General features: G+C 34.5%; 1 pseudogene; it reads right to left on the reverse strand.

Moving 5' to 3' along the window:
* Positions 1–15,045, reverse strand: part of LOC101609275 — a 66,084-nt pseudogene that overhangs the window by 49,505 nt on the left and 1,534 nt on the right.

The following is a 15,045-nucleotide window of genomic DNA, read 5'->3' on the forward strand; positions in this document are numbered from 1 at the left end:
TTTCAGAACAATTGGTAATGTTATTTTTAGCCTATCTCTTTCAATGATGTAGTAACTTTTTCTGCCCATACCTCCTTCTTCCTGTCCATCTGTCTGAATGAATACAGATAACTACCAACAGATAGCTTAGTGCCTCTAGGCTATCTAAATTCTCAAAATTCATAACCAAAGGTTTCATATAAGAAAATGTTTGGAAACTTTTTTGGACCTTGCTTCTGGCTTTCCTTGGTTTAGTGAAGAAAATCAAGTGTCTGGCAGCTAACATTGGTTTCTTTTCTTTCTTTAATCTGCCAGACCTGCATTACAGAAGGAAACTACATGAACACTGATATCACAAAGTATATATAAGGGACTGATTAATCTTCATTCATCACATATAAGTTCTTTGTGCTTCAGATCATGGTAGTAGGTTTAGTGGTTTTCAATTTTTCCACAAAATATAAAGCACTGAGTTTTCAACAACTGATAGTTCACACACTCTCTTTATCCTTATGATATAATATAGGGGAAAATGTGTGATTATATATATCACCTTAAAATTTGTGACTATAGATAGATATTTGCCTCATTCAAGCAGAATTATTCTTTTTTTTTTCCCTTTCAACTCCTACAAGTGGTCCTTTGTGATTATGATTTTGTTTTCAGACTTTTTAAATTTTTACTAATATTTTGTGTAAATGAGTGAAATGAGCTCATTATTTTAATGGCATTCAATTGACTAGCAGCAGGTTTTTATGACATTTGTCAACTAAAATAAAAATGTAAAATATTCATAATTGCATAATAATTAACTTAAAAATGGCAAAATTGGATGCTTCACTGGGCCTTCCGAGTGTAAGAAACAAAAATCTGAAATCTATAGAGGCTATATCAATAATTGACTATGTACCAAAAATTCCTAGTACCAAAAATTCCTAGTAATACTTAGTGAATAATACTTAACTAACTTTTACAGTCCTTATCTTTTCAAATTATATTTTTGAAGGACTACATGCTCATCTTATTATGAAGTTCAAGTAGTGAAACATAGTTTTTCATTAAAACATATTACATTATTAGGTGATTTTCTTCCATGAATTCTTTCTCAAATAATATTTATTCCAAGTTTTAAAAATTAACTTATTAGTTCATGTCTACATTAAACATCATGTTTATAAATGCACTTTCATGTAAATAGGAAAAAAATCACATTATTACATAGAATTACAAACTTCTTTGACTCATTTGCATTCTTATTAGAGATCTTTTGTCAAAGTCTAAAACAAAATGGCTTATCTATTTTATTTATTTTTATTTTTTCACTTAATGGACTGATAAGAAATGCATGTTTAGTAGAATGCATGGAATAATCATATAGATAAATTTACTAATGTTCTTAACTATAAATAATGTAATTACATATTGCAATTATTGCTCTGATCTAAAGTACATTACCTTTTGGTTATATGTGTGTACTATATTACTTTAAAACAGTATAAAATTAAATACTGAGGCAATTATGAAGGATAGTCTTATGATTTTTCTATATTCAGATGTAATTGTATAAATAATAATATAATATCACTTTGAAATGCTATGCAATTTTTGTTCAAACAATAGAGAACTCTTTTACATGAAATGTGCAAATTCTAGTGAGATTAAGTAGTCCTAATTTCTTTCATAAAGAGTGAGATGAGTCAGAAAGAGAGAAAGTAGACATTCCACAATTATGGTCTAAATTTTAAGGTAAAACAGTATTTTACTAAATAAAAATATGTTGATCATTTTAGTATGCCAAATTGTCTCAAATGGAAGAAACATCAATGTGCAATTAAAAATATTGATTATGGGGATTGATGAATTTTTGAAATTATAATCTATGAGTGAATTAAGCTTTTACTTGTCAATGACCCAAAATTGTCATGTAAGTATACATTTACAAAACTAGGTTTAGAATAATATTCTTAATGGTATACAAATTATCAATATTTGAAATGTACAAAAAGTAAGAAAAAAGTTCTTTCCACATTATTTTAACATCTATTTATTTTTATTAGCATATGATAATTATATATTTTTAAGGGGAACAGCTTTACATTTCAAAAAATTATTTATAATTGCATTAGGATAATTTTTACAAGAAATTAATTTCTTCATATTGTTAACTTTCCAACTTCTGAAAAATAACTAGTTTGAAATACTCAGTAACTTGCTGTCAACCAATGTTATATGACTATTCTACAGAATGTTAGAAGATTTTAGATATTCTTATCTTATTTGAAAAAAACTCTTTACATATATTTTATTTCTCTGTTCACTTTTAGCATCTGAAACACTTATATTTATATTGTATGCACTTAATAATATACTAGTATCATATTTCTTGCATTATAGTCATGCTTTTTTGCTGTATTTGGGAGTTTGGGGAAATTTTTGGAATTAATTGCATGTTTCAGTGCTTTCTCTGGTATCTGATACACTATTTGCTGCCTCATTTTTCTATTTGAAACTTGACAAGGTAGTACAAGCTTGTCTGAGTCAAGGCCAGTAGGCACTGACCATGTCACAACCAGCATGCAGAGGATTATTTTTCTGATTGTATAAGTCTGGTTTTGATATTTTAAAAGCAATGATCATATAACATAGCTCCTTTTAATGATATTCAACATAAGACACTTGTTTTGATAGCCAGATATGTACAATTTCTATGAGCTATGAGTTAATATACTGAGTACTGAAGAAATAATTTCTTTAATTGTATTATTGAAAATGATTAATGAATTTGAGATGCATTTAAGATTATTGTGCTAACTACTAGAATTCAGATCATTAAGAAATTAACTTATGTTTGATATTTTTCATCAGAAATTTCTTTGAAGCAGATAATTTTTAATATTTTTATTATTTATTTATTTATTTGAGAGTGACAGACAGAGAAAGAGGGAGGGAAGGAGGGAGGGAGAGGAGGGAGGGAGAGAGAGAGAGAGAGAGAGAGAGAGAGAGAGAGAGAGAGAGAGAGAGAGAGAGAATGGGCATGCCAGGGCCTCCAGCCACTGCAAACGAACTCCAGACGCATGCGCCCCCTTGTGCATCTGGCTAATGTGGGTCCTGAGGAATAAAGCTTCAAACCAGGGTCCTTAGTCTTCACAGGCAAGCACTTAACCGCTAAGCCATCTCTCCAGCCCGATATATATATTTTTTTAATAATTATAAAACCTAAGAGTCAGTCCTACCATCTTACATGAAAAGTAAGACTATGATTCACATAAAAATCAACGTTTTGTTAAGTTGTACATGACTATGTGATTCATATTGAATATGAATTTGCCGAACTGGGGGAATTCTAAGTTTGGAATCATGCTTTTAAACAATATCTTTCATTCCTCTAAAAAATATATATGCTAAAAACTTAGGATTACTACTTAAAATTAAACCTTAAAATCTAAGTGGAATTGGAAAAGAAATATGCATAATTATTGTACTATTTCACATGCAAATCTAGCAATATGTAACTTAATTGTCAGTATCAATAACAAAGATATAATACAATTTAGGATACTTTACAGCATAGATAGAAATTACTTTCTTCAGCTAATTATGACTGTTGGCCTCCTGGACTTCACAAATAAGCTTTTCTTTTTACCTACCTTTTTCAAAACAACTGTCAAAATATCTAACTGGCAGATACTACCCATGCACTTAAGTTCTTCCAGTTGTATACACAGACTTTTTGGGGCAAGGGTAAATGTAACTTTCTACTTTAAGAAAGGTACCCTTTATTCTCTAAGCCTCTTCTAATAAGTAATTTATCAGGATACTTACATTTGGATATACTAGCTAGTGGTAACATCAGAAGCAAATACACAAATGTCATTGTCCATTTCATAATTTTTTCTTCTGACTTTGTTGGCAAAGTTTTTCTTGTGAGTACATAAAATTGAATAAGTTGCTTCCTGTGGCATCATTCACTTTTCATAGTTCAGGATGACACAAAATTTATCAGTAGAGGAAGAGAAAGATATATAATACTTTACTCTTGATTTTTAAATTTTTAAAATAAATTAATTTTTATCACAGACACACACACACACACAGAGAGAGGGGGGGGGGAATGGGTAAACAAGGACCTTTAGCTACTGCTGATAAATACCAGACTCATGCACCACTTTGTGCATCTGGCTTACATTGGTACTGAGGAATCAAACTCAGGTCATTGGGCTTTCCAGGCAAATGCCTTAACCACTGAAAAATTTCTCCAGTCCATACTTTTATGAATGATGGCAAACTTCTCTCTTACATAGACCTACAGTGAAAATGGTATCTCCAGTCTTAAACTGGAAATGAGAAATACAATTTGTATTACCTCTGTCTATTGTTTTTTGTGGACATGCATCTTCAAAGATATTTAGAAACTTAGAAGCAGATAAAATAATAAAAAATGTCTTGTTAAACATATACAGATGCCAGTGCAATATAATATTATAGTACCATTTTATGTATAATTCATATAATTTTTAGCTGAAGATAATGAAAGTTTCTAAGAACCAACAAAAACATCTTTAAACAAACTGGTGGTTTGAATCAGGTGTCCAGTATGAATTTAGATGTTCTAAATGCTAGGTTCCCAGTTGATGGAGATTTTGGAATTAATGCCTCCTGGAAGTAGTGTATTATTGGGGGCAGACTTATGGAGATTATAGCCACATTCCCCTTGCCAGTGTTTGGCATACTTTCCTGTTGCTGTTGGTCACCTGATGTTGGCCAGGAGGTGATGTCCACCCTCTGCTCATGCTGGCATTTTCCCCAGCCATCATGGAGCATCCCCTCAAGTCTGTAAGTCAAAAAAGTGCCCCCCCACCACCAAAAAAAAAAAAAAAACCCTACATTTTTCTCACAATCTTCTTGTGGTGATTTCTACCAGAAATCAAACCTGACTGTGATAGTAAAGTTTGTGCCAGAGGACTGGAATTGCTGCTAGACACCTGGCCATGTGACTTTGGCCTATTGAAGCTGATTTTCAGAGGAATGTGGAAGGATTTGAAACCTTGGCATAAGAGAAGCCTTGCAGTGCTATAAATTCAGCTTGGTGGACTATTCTGGTTAGAGTTGCATGACCTAAATACAATAAGAACTATGGACTATGGGGTTTGGTTTGTGAGGGTGAGAAAGAGCTTTGCCAGGACTGGGCTAGAAGCAGTTTGTGTGAAAGGCTTGCTGTTATGCTCATATTCCCAGAACTTGTGAAGGGTTGTTTTGCATAGAAACAGATTGATGAGAGCAGAGGGATATGGCACAGAAAACATGAAATATTTGGCCCAAAACTTCTGCCCAGTCAACAATTGTAAGACAGATTACAACCTTTGAAATTGGGCAAGCTGACCTACATAGGAAGAATGCAGTCTTTTGAAGGGGCTTGCATGTTAAAGGAGTGCCCCAGTCTTCAAAGTTTTCTTTATCCCCTCTTTTATTAACAAATTGTCACTCTAACTGGTATTATGAAGTACAGAAATGCAGGAAAGAGAGATTCATTGAATTTGCAACATGGTTTTGTGTTTTGAAAATAGCAATGGGCAGTATGAAGCAAGTTTGCTGAGTGTCTGCATGGACACCTGATGGAGCTATGAGAATGAACCCTGGGTTGCAGTACTGACCCAGTGGAGATGCCAGGACCACAAGAGGGCCGCTTAGGAAAGCTGCCTGCCCTGGGCGAAGTTTTTCAGCACTGTGAGTAGCCTATCTACAGGGGCAGAACTGGAATTCCAGAGACTTGTTGAAGGTTAGAATTATTGGATTTGGAGATGAGTCACTGAGTAGAGTTGTTGGACTTGGAGCTCCAGAATTTGATGTTTGTCCCGGTTGTTTTAAACATTGTGTCAGTCAAATATTTCTTTGCTATGCCCAATGCCATCTCTTTCAGTGTGAGTGCTATTGTGGGTGTGGGGGGTACTTGTTTTTCCTTTTTTTGGTATTATGCCTCAGATAAAAGATCTCGGATTATGGGAATGTTTGAACATCATTAAGATTGACAAACACTATGGAGACTTTTAAAGATGGACTGAATAAATTGCATTTTTTAGCATGATGGTTATCAGTTTGTGGTGGCCAGGGGTGGCATGTGGTGGTTTGTTTCAGGTGTCCCCCATAAATTAAACTTAAGTGTCCTTTTTCTGAATGCTAGGTTTTCACCTGATGGGAGATTTTGGAAATAATACCTCCTGGAGGCAGTGTATTGTTGGGGATTTGCTTATGGGTATTTAATCCAGTTTCCCCTTGCCAGTGCTTGGCACACTATCCTGCTACCATTGCCCACCTGATTTTGGTCAAAACATAATGTCCACCCTCTGCTCATGGTGTCATTTTCTTCTGCCATCATGGAGCTTCCCCTCAAAACTGTAAGCCAAAATACCCCCTCCCCTATTTGCTCTTGGTCAGATGATTTCTTCCAGCAATGCATACCTGACTGCAACACACACTTTCAGACATAACCTAAGGACTTGATTATAAATATTCTAATGTTACATCTTAATAGATTTGTTAAATATCCTTTAGCTACAGTGTCAATTTAAATATGCTAATAGTCATTGAAGTCCCTATCAAATGAGGCAGATACACAGAAAACTGCTAGTGCCCATTACAGTGTCCTCAATGTCTCCTTCCAAATTGTCCAAAGTATAATATAAATTCATGTTGATCTTATTTTGTTTGCTGTTATTGTTTTTATTACGTTTTATAAAACATTTGTAACCTTTATACCCCTTCTGTGGTGGTGTTATTGGTATTCATTGTGGGGACCAAGTAGTGTCAGTCTGCACAGGGATGGGGAAAGCATGGTGCCCCAGTCTATTCCTATCTGCCCTCAGGCTCCTACAATCTTTATGGCCATCTTTCACAATGTTGCTCTGTACGGTGTGTATATGCGTTTTGATGTTGTTTGAGCAACCAAAGTGTCTGCCACCATGTCCTTGGAACTGGAATTCAAACTAGGCATGGAGCCATTCTTGTCACTGTTTCCTCTGTAATGACATCTGGGCTCAGGCAGATGTAATGGATATGACACATCTCCTGGCACACAGGTGGCTGTCTCACCTTGATGCACTGATGTATACTTGTTCTTCTCGGTATTTTTCTCCATCTGTAAGATACAACTTATTCTGCACCATATATATATATATATATATATATATATATATATATATATAGATAGATAGATAGATAGATATATGTATATATATCTATCTATATATATATATATATATATACACACACACATACACATACATATATATATAATAACATATATATATATATATATATATATATATATATATATATATATATATGTTATTAGTTAAATAACATTGGAGGTTTATTTTAGAGCCCATTGTTTTCCTTGTCTAGGGACTGTGTCTAGGTTCTTAGAACCAGATATGAATTCTCCTGACTTTAGCAAGTCCCATGTCCAATCCATGAGCAGCTAGTTACCTACATCAGCTGTATGCCACTATTGCACAAGTATATTCTTCTTGTTTGGCTGGTTGATATTATAACTAGCAGAATCACCTTTTTATTCAGTCATTTCACAATTGTTCTCTAGCCACAGTCATGGAAATTTTCATCATGATAACTGCTAGACAGGACTCAACTGGAGTCCCACTTAGGTCTAGCAAGGTCAATTGATATCCTGTGGCCACTCCCAGTAGTTTCTTGGGCAATGGGGACTCACCTTTTATTAAAATTTTTGTTCATTTTTATGTATTTATTTGAGAGTGACACAGAGAGAAAGAGGGAGAGAGAGAGAGAGAGAGAGAGAGAGAGAGAGAGAGAGAGAGAGAGAGAATGGGTGTGCCATGGCTTCCAGTCACTGCAAAGGAACTCCAGACACATGTGCCCCCTTGTGCATCTGGCTAATGTGGGTCCTGGATAATCGAGCCTCGAACTGGGGTCCTTAGTCTTCACAGGCAAGCACTTAACCGCTAAGCCATCTCTTCAGCCTGGGACTCACCTTTTAAGCCTTGCAAGTAACCAAGTGTTTTGGCAAAGGCCTATATTATTTTGTGGACTTTGTGTCTTCTTGATCAATAACTCACTGTAGCAGGGAATCCAAATCTTGCCCTGGGGAAATCTGCCAGAGCCATACTAATAACTGGAGGTGAAAGAAAAACTTTCCATGATAAAAAACAAGCTATATAATTATATGAAGACAAAACCAGTCCTATAGAGAGTACTGCATAGAATAGCTCAAACTGAAGAGATGAACAATCACTCTAGAGTCTACAAGAGGGAAAAGTAACAAGCATGAGTTGAACAGAAATGAAAACATAAAGTCCAATAAAATACCAAACTCCACAAAGCTTCCAACTTGACTGGGATTAATTTGCACCTCACAGTTACAATTCTAAAAATCAATGGTGTCAATGCCCCAATCAAAAGACACAGGCTTAAATGCTGCATCAGATCAATGGATCCATCCATTCACTATCTACAGGAAATCCATCTCACCAATAAGGATAGATACCACCTTAGGTTGAAGGATGGGAAAAGTTATTACAAGTTATTGGGAATAAGAAACTAGAAGGGGTGCCTATATTAATTTCACAGAATAGACTTCAATCCAAAAGTAAGCAAAAGAGATAAAGAAGTATACTTTATACTCACCAAATGAACCATGCAACAAGAGGATATTGGTGACTATTTTTAATTTTTTTTAGAGTTCTTCAAAAAGTTTAATCTTCTGATCATCCCATGGCTTATTAAAACTTCTAAATTATAGTGTTTCCCCTGGTTAGTATATTTGTTAGAACAAACTAAAGTAGAATAAATAGAATAAAATTCTTGAAACCTGGTTCAGAAGCTTAAATTATTATACAGTATTTTAGAAGTTAACAATGAGTATCTAATCTCACTCTTGAATTTTATACCTCAGAAACTAACCAGAAACCTATAAATAATAAGCACTGACTAACCATGAATAACCATGGCACTTCATAAAACTGATGAAAAAAGGAACAGCTTACTTCCTTAAACATATTATTATTGTATCGTAGTTAAGTCATATCATATGTTCATTTTCTTATAAGTATTATATTCTTGCTCTCAAATTATATAATGAACTCAGGAAATTTATCTATGTGCAACACTGTGAATACTGTATATCATAAATTGAAATTAGTAGAGCTGTTATGGCAGCCTATTTATCTGTCTGTCTATCTATCTATCTAACTACATCATGGGTTTTCAGCTACCTTATGAAAGGTCTCTTCTGTACTTGCCTAAATGCTAGATTTGATAAGCCAAGGATGCTGAAGCTCCAAACATTAACACAATAAACAACTCTTAGCCTAGTCAACCTCTGCATGTACATGGTTAGTGGAGAATCTCATTAAAAAATGAGAAACAAAGCACTTAAGCCTATGTAGAATACTGAAAAAACTAATAGAGTTAGAATGTCACAATCAGCTTCATATTCCTTGGATTAACTTTCAAACCAGGCACAGTTTGTAGGAGGAACAGAATTTATTGAAGCTTACTGATCCAGGGGAAGTCCCATAAGGGCAGAAGAATCTGGCCCCCTTCCACAGGTTCACACAGAGAGAAATACCATCAGAAGCACCATATGCCAATACACTCCAAGACCCCCAGGCAGAGCTCAAGCACTCTGCATACCTTAGGCTGGAAATCAAATCTGCCCCCAGTAACACCTTATGGCTGGATCCTAGGATTTGCCCTGACACCTTCTCCAGCCAGGTGGCCAGAAATCTAAAGCTTTAACAAACTCCTAAGCCTATTAAGCATCATCTATTCAAAATACCACATAGGATATCCTGTTTTTTTTTTTCTATTTCTATACAGAACTACTTATGTATCTATGGTGAATATGACTAATATTATGAATAATTTCTCTTAGTTTTGGCAAAGTATAGAAGGGAAGAACAGAAACTAGTTTTTAAATATTTAAAGAATGTTGGACTTAAATATACAGTGTATGGAAGCCTAAATTTAAAACACTGAAACCATAAGCATTTTGGTTTAGGAATAATTTGTGTTGCAGGTGATAGTAACTATTTTGGTGAATGTCAGCTTTAGAGACAAGTACTGAAGCAATATCATGTAGCTAATAAAACTAATAAAAAGTCAGGACAGGCTTAAAATAACCAGGATCCAAGAGACACTAGATAGATGGTAATATACTGAAAGTCAACAATAAGGGAAGAGTTGATGGAATACCATCACATCTGACATGACTGCTTTGTTTCCTCAGATGTCTCCACTAGCCAATGCTTTAAAGCTTTGCTTACCTATGTATTTGACCCAATTCTGTCATCTTCTAAATTCTTTGAAATACACATTATTTATATAATATATGAGGACATTATCAATTGCAATGGTGGTGGACATATATACAAATGGTGAAATGGTTTGTTTCAATACAGGAAGCTTTGACTCTACCTCCCCCCCGCCCAAAGCCTCATCTATCAGTCACTAATAAAACTGGAGTGTTATGAGAATTTCTTGGGGCAACTACAAATATGCACTGGGTAACTCAAGTGTTGCTGAGTCAGCTTCTTTCTGTTGTTCACCAGTGAAATATGAGGGGGAACGAGGCCCACTGGTTCCTCCCAAGGGGTTGAGGAAGAAGGAATGAACATCAGTCTACTCAGAACCTCTCCTAGTCACTGGAGAAAACCACACTGAATCAGGAGTCTTGTTGAAGCAGGAACTCGCTTTATTGTTACAAACAGTTGCCTACATAATGTTGAGATCAAAGGCGAGGATTCTAGGATGGGGGGAGAGGTAAGGGCCAATAGTGAACAGCAACCTTTGAGATGATTGGGCCCAAGTGCGGCACGGGAATTCCAGCTCCTATGTGGAAGTAGCAGGCAGGAGGCCATTAGGCGTAGCTGGCCTGAGGCAGATCACCAAACTTTAGCTAGGCTCAGGAAGTTCCACTAGGCCTCACGCCTGGGCCTCTCAAGGTCCAACACTGGTGTTGTGTGTTAAATGAAATTTTAAGATGAGCAAATTTCTGAAACCTATATTTTGGAGAATTTTTCAATACGTATTTTCTTAAACACATTTCAAAAGTAACAAATCTTCAATAAGGTTAAACTTTAACCTTCCCTGTTTCTTTAGACACTTTCCACAAAATTAGCCAAAAATGAAAGGAATTACAGACTAGTTAGTAATTATTGAAAGTATAGCATATTAAACAAGAAGATATGAGCTACAAATAATGTCATAATTTCCTGTATTATCTGCTTTGAAAACTGTCATCTTCCACAAGTAAGACAATCTGTATAGTGTCCTCTTATAGTAAGGTACTGCAACAAGCTAGCTAGCTTATATCTTTCAGTCATATTAATTTATCAAGCAATACATGTGTACCTGAAGCATAATGACCTTTTACAAAATCATAATGTATAGCATGAAATAATGATCAGAGGTGGTAATGCCAACCAGGGCAATGGCTGAACAGTATGTTACATATGTAAAACAGTAGTGATCTGTTTCATATTCTTAAAGTTATAGCATGTAATACAATTTTGTTTGTTATTAAGCAGATTTTATTTGTGTTCACAACTTTTATGATTTCAATTAAAGGTAATATGTTGGTTAACATATGGTAGTTGGAGATGAAGAGAGAAGAGATGAAAGAATGGTTTGATGCTTTGCATTTGATGGATCAATAAATTTACCAAATAAGTTTGGTAATCTGTTGAGGTTTAAGAACTGAGGCAGCCAAAGTCCATGGATAGGACTCTTAGAGATACAGAGTAAGCATTCTGTGATGCTTTTTATTGCAATAGGAAAAGAGTGATCCTTCCATAAGTGAATGCTATAGCCATTCATATGACAAAGAGGGCTGAGAATAACTCATTACATGATAATACAAGAGGATTCATTAGCAATGAATGGTGGAATTCTGACTTGCATAATTATTACTGTGAAATTAATAACATATACTTTGAATAGTATAATTTAGTAATTTACTCATTTAGCCACTAAATCAAAATGTTTGTATTCAGTATTTGCCAGAGACTACATACTCTAGAAAGGAGATCAGACAATAAACCCTGAGGTTGATGGGGCTTGTAAAATGCTGTTAAAATACCAAGTTGTGGTGCTAGATTCTGCATTCAAGTGGCTACTTTATTACTTTGATCAATTGTTTTCATCATTAGAAACTCTTAGCAAAGTGAACTGGAGCCTTGTTGATCATTTCTGAATAAGTTGAGAGAGTGACTATACATCTCTGGGGAGAAGAACTGAGGTACATGGACTGATGGTGGACATTCACGAGAAATAATTGCCAAACCTTCAAAATCAAACACTAGGGAAGAAAATTAAGCATTGCATTAGAAGTAATAATATTTAGAGGTAAGAATAGAAGGTGATATTTAAGACAGTCCACCCTCCCAAGTATCACAAAGGAAACATTTGTAATGAGGGTAATGATATTCATCTGTTCCTTAAAACATATGTATTAGGCAAGCTCAGTTCTAATAGGTGGTAGTATATCTTTAGGTAGAAGAAACTCAAATCTTTCCTCAAAAATATTTTGTCGCAAGAGGAAATAGACAAGAAATAGGATAAATAATTGCATTTTTCTGAGTTCAAATATTGCTATGATGTCAGATTGTTTTCACACTTTCTGGACTCAACCTACTTATCTTCTGCCTCCAACGCCCAGGGCAACAGGTGCTATCACAAAGCTTGAGCCATTCATCAACTGCTAAAGAACTAAGTGCTTGTAACTAAGGGAAATATTACTCAGAACATGCAGAAAGAGGGACCTGTAGGTGGAGATAGTTGTTAACAGTCTATATTTCAGCAAGATGACAAAGTCCTCAAGAAGCCAGTGTCATGAATGTATCTAGGGAAAGAGAGCAGCTGACCTGACAGTGTACAGAGGAAAGTCAAGAAGCGCACCATCCTCAAATAAAGTGGAGGACAGAGAATGAGATCAGGAGAGCAAAGGGTCTTTGCATGCAATAGGAGACCATGCAAGATCTTGCAAAGTATTCCTAGAAGACACACTTTCTCAAATTCTGAGTTGTGGGACATTTGATGGCTCTGCATTTTCCAGGATGACTGAATGTACTGTTGAGAGCAGACTGTCTATATGCATGTGGAAAGTGTATGCGGAATGATAACCTAGGCAAGTGGTTTTGGTGAGTAGAACCATGGGAATAGCATGGGCTGTTGTGCACATGTGTTTTATTAAGTAAGCAGCCCACTATCATTTTTAGTGATTCACTTTTATTTATCCATTACTACAACCTGTCAGGCAGGAATTATTTCACGTATATCAATAACATAAATGAAAACAATGAGTAATACTACAATGCGCATTATTGAAATGCACCTATTTTGAGTTTGGATAATCTGAATAAAAAAGTAATTTGGCATGGACTTAGAAAATCTTAGAAATTGATTGGTCATGATAAAATTAACAGATGGCTCTCCATTCTGCCTTAACATGTGTGAGCATGTGTATAGTTAGAAATGTATTAGAGGTTATAATTAATTGCAGATATAAGTTTTATATATGAATAGAATATTATTTGTGTACATGCACACTTTTTCTATTTTTAATTTTCATTTGTCAAATACTATCATAGATATTTTTGTACAATGTCATTACATTTCAGGGATATAAATATAAATGTGACTTCTACTTTTGACTAAGGACAGAATGTATGAAGGAAATAAATAAATAAATAAATATATATATATATATATGTATATATATGTGTGTGCATTTATATGCATATATATGTGTGTATATATATACATACACATGTACATACATATGTATATATATATGTATGTATATATATGTAAGTACATATGTATGTATATATATGTGTATATATGTATATATATCTATGTGCATACATATGTATATATATATATATATACACACACATATATATATACACACATATATATGATTTCTAAATTATGAAAATCTTTTTAAAAATTGAGTTCATGCTGGAGATATCACTTAGTGGTTAAGGCACTTGCCTGCAAAGCCTAAGATCCATGTCTGACTCCCCAGATCCCACATAAGCCAGATACACAAGATGATGCATGAGCAATATTGCACATGTGCACAAGGTGGTGCGCACTTCTTGCCTTTATTGGCTGGAGGTCCTGGAGCAGCAATTCCTTCTCTCTCTCTCACTTGCTCTTATAAAAGAGGCCAGTCTGTTGAGCTTGCCTAAATAAACCAATAAATGAATAAGTAAATAAAGTTGAGTACTTCCAGTGTATCTGAAATTAATAACACAGAATACTGAAATACATGTGTAAGCTTATAGAGATAGGGATTCATTCATGTAGCTCTGTACTGTTTTATCCTTAATATAAGAGAGAGAAAGAAAGTATAAACCTTTTCCATCCTTTACATGCTATAGGTATAGAAATGTGTAGATTGCATTTGGAATCACGGCCGGTATGCCTATATGAGTCACTCTCTCCATATGGATTCAAAAGGACAATTTGTATAATTTGACAATGTGAGGTTTTGTCCATTCTAAAAATCTAGAAAGAATTACAGGAAAGCATGATTCTAAGTGAAATATGTCAATATAGTCCATGTCTATTTATATGAGACTATTAGAAAAGTAAAAAGACATTATGACACATTTCATATTTAAATGTGCTCTTTCTTGCTGAGAGATTCTGATGCAAACAAATGTTATGTTTAACTCTTATTTTTTTTATTTATGGATCAAATGATATTTCTTACCTTATCCTACAAAACACAATACAAGAGTTAACTAAAATTACAGGAGGAAGGGAATATATATACATATATAATATATATGTACATATATATTATATAAATATTTATATATATATATATATTTCAAAGACATACTTGGTTTCAAAAATAATATTTAACTTCATTAATTACTTTGCTAAGTAAATGCCATGTGTGATAGTTAAGGTGTTGTGAACTTGATCTGTTTAGTAATCCACAGAAATCCCTTTCGGGTGGGTCTCTAAATTTGCTTCCAGGAAGGATCAACTAAAGGAGCAAGTCTTTCCTCCAGAGCAGGC

This window comes from Jaculus jaculus, chromosome 11 (genome assembly GCF_020740685.1).
Source record: "Jaculus jaculus isolate mJacJac1 chromosome 11, mJacJac1.mat.Y.cur, whole genome shotgun sequence".
Lineage (NCBI taxonomy): Eukaryota > Metazoa > Chordata > Mammalia > Rodentia > Dipodidae > Jaculus > Jaculus jaculus.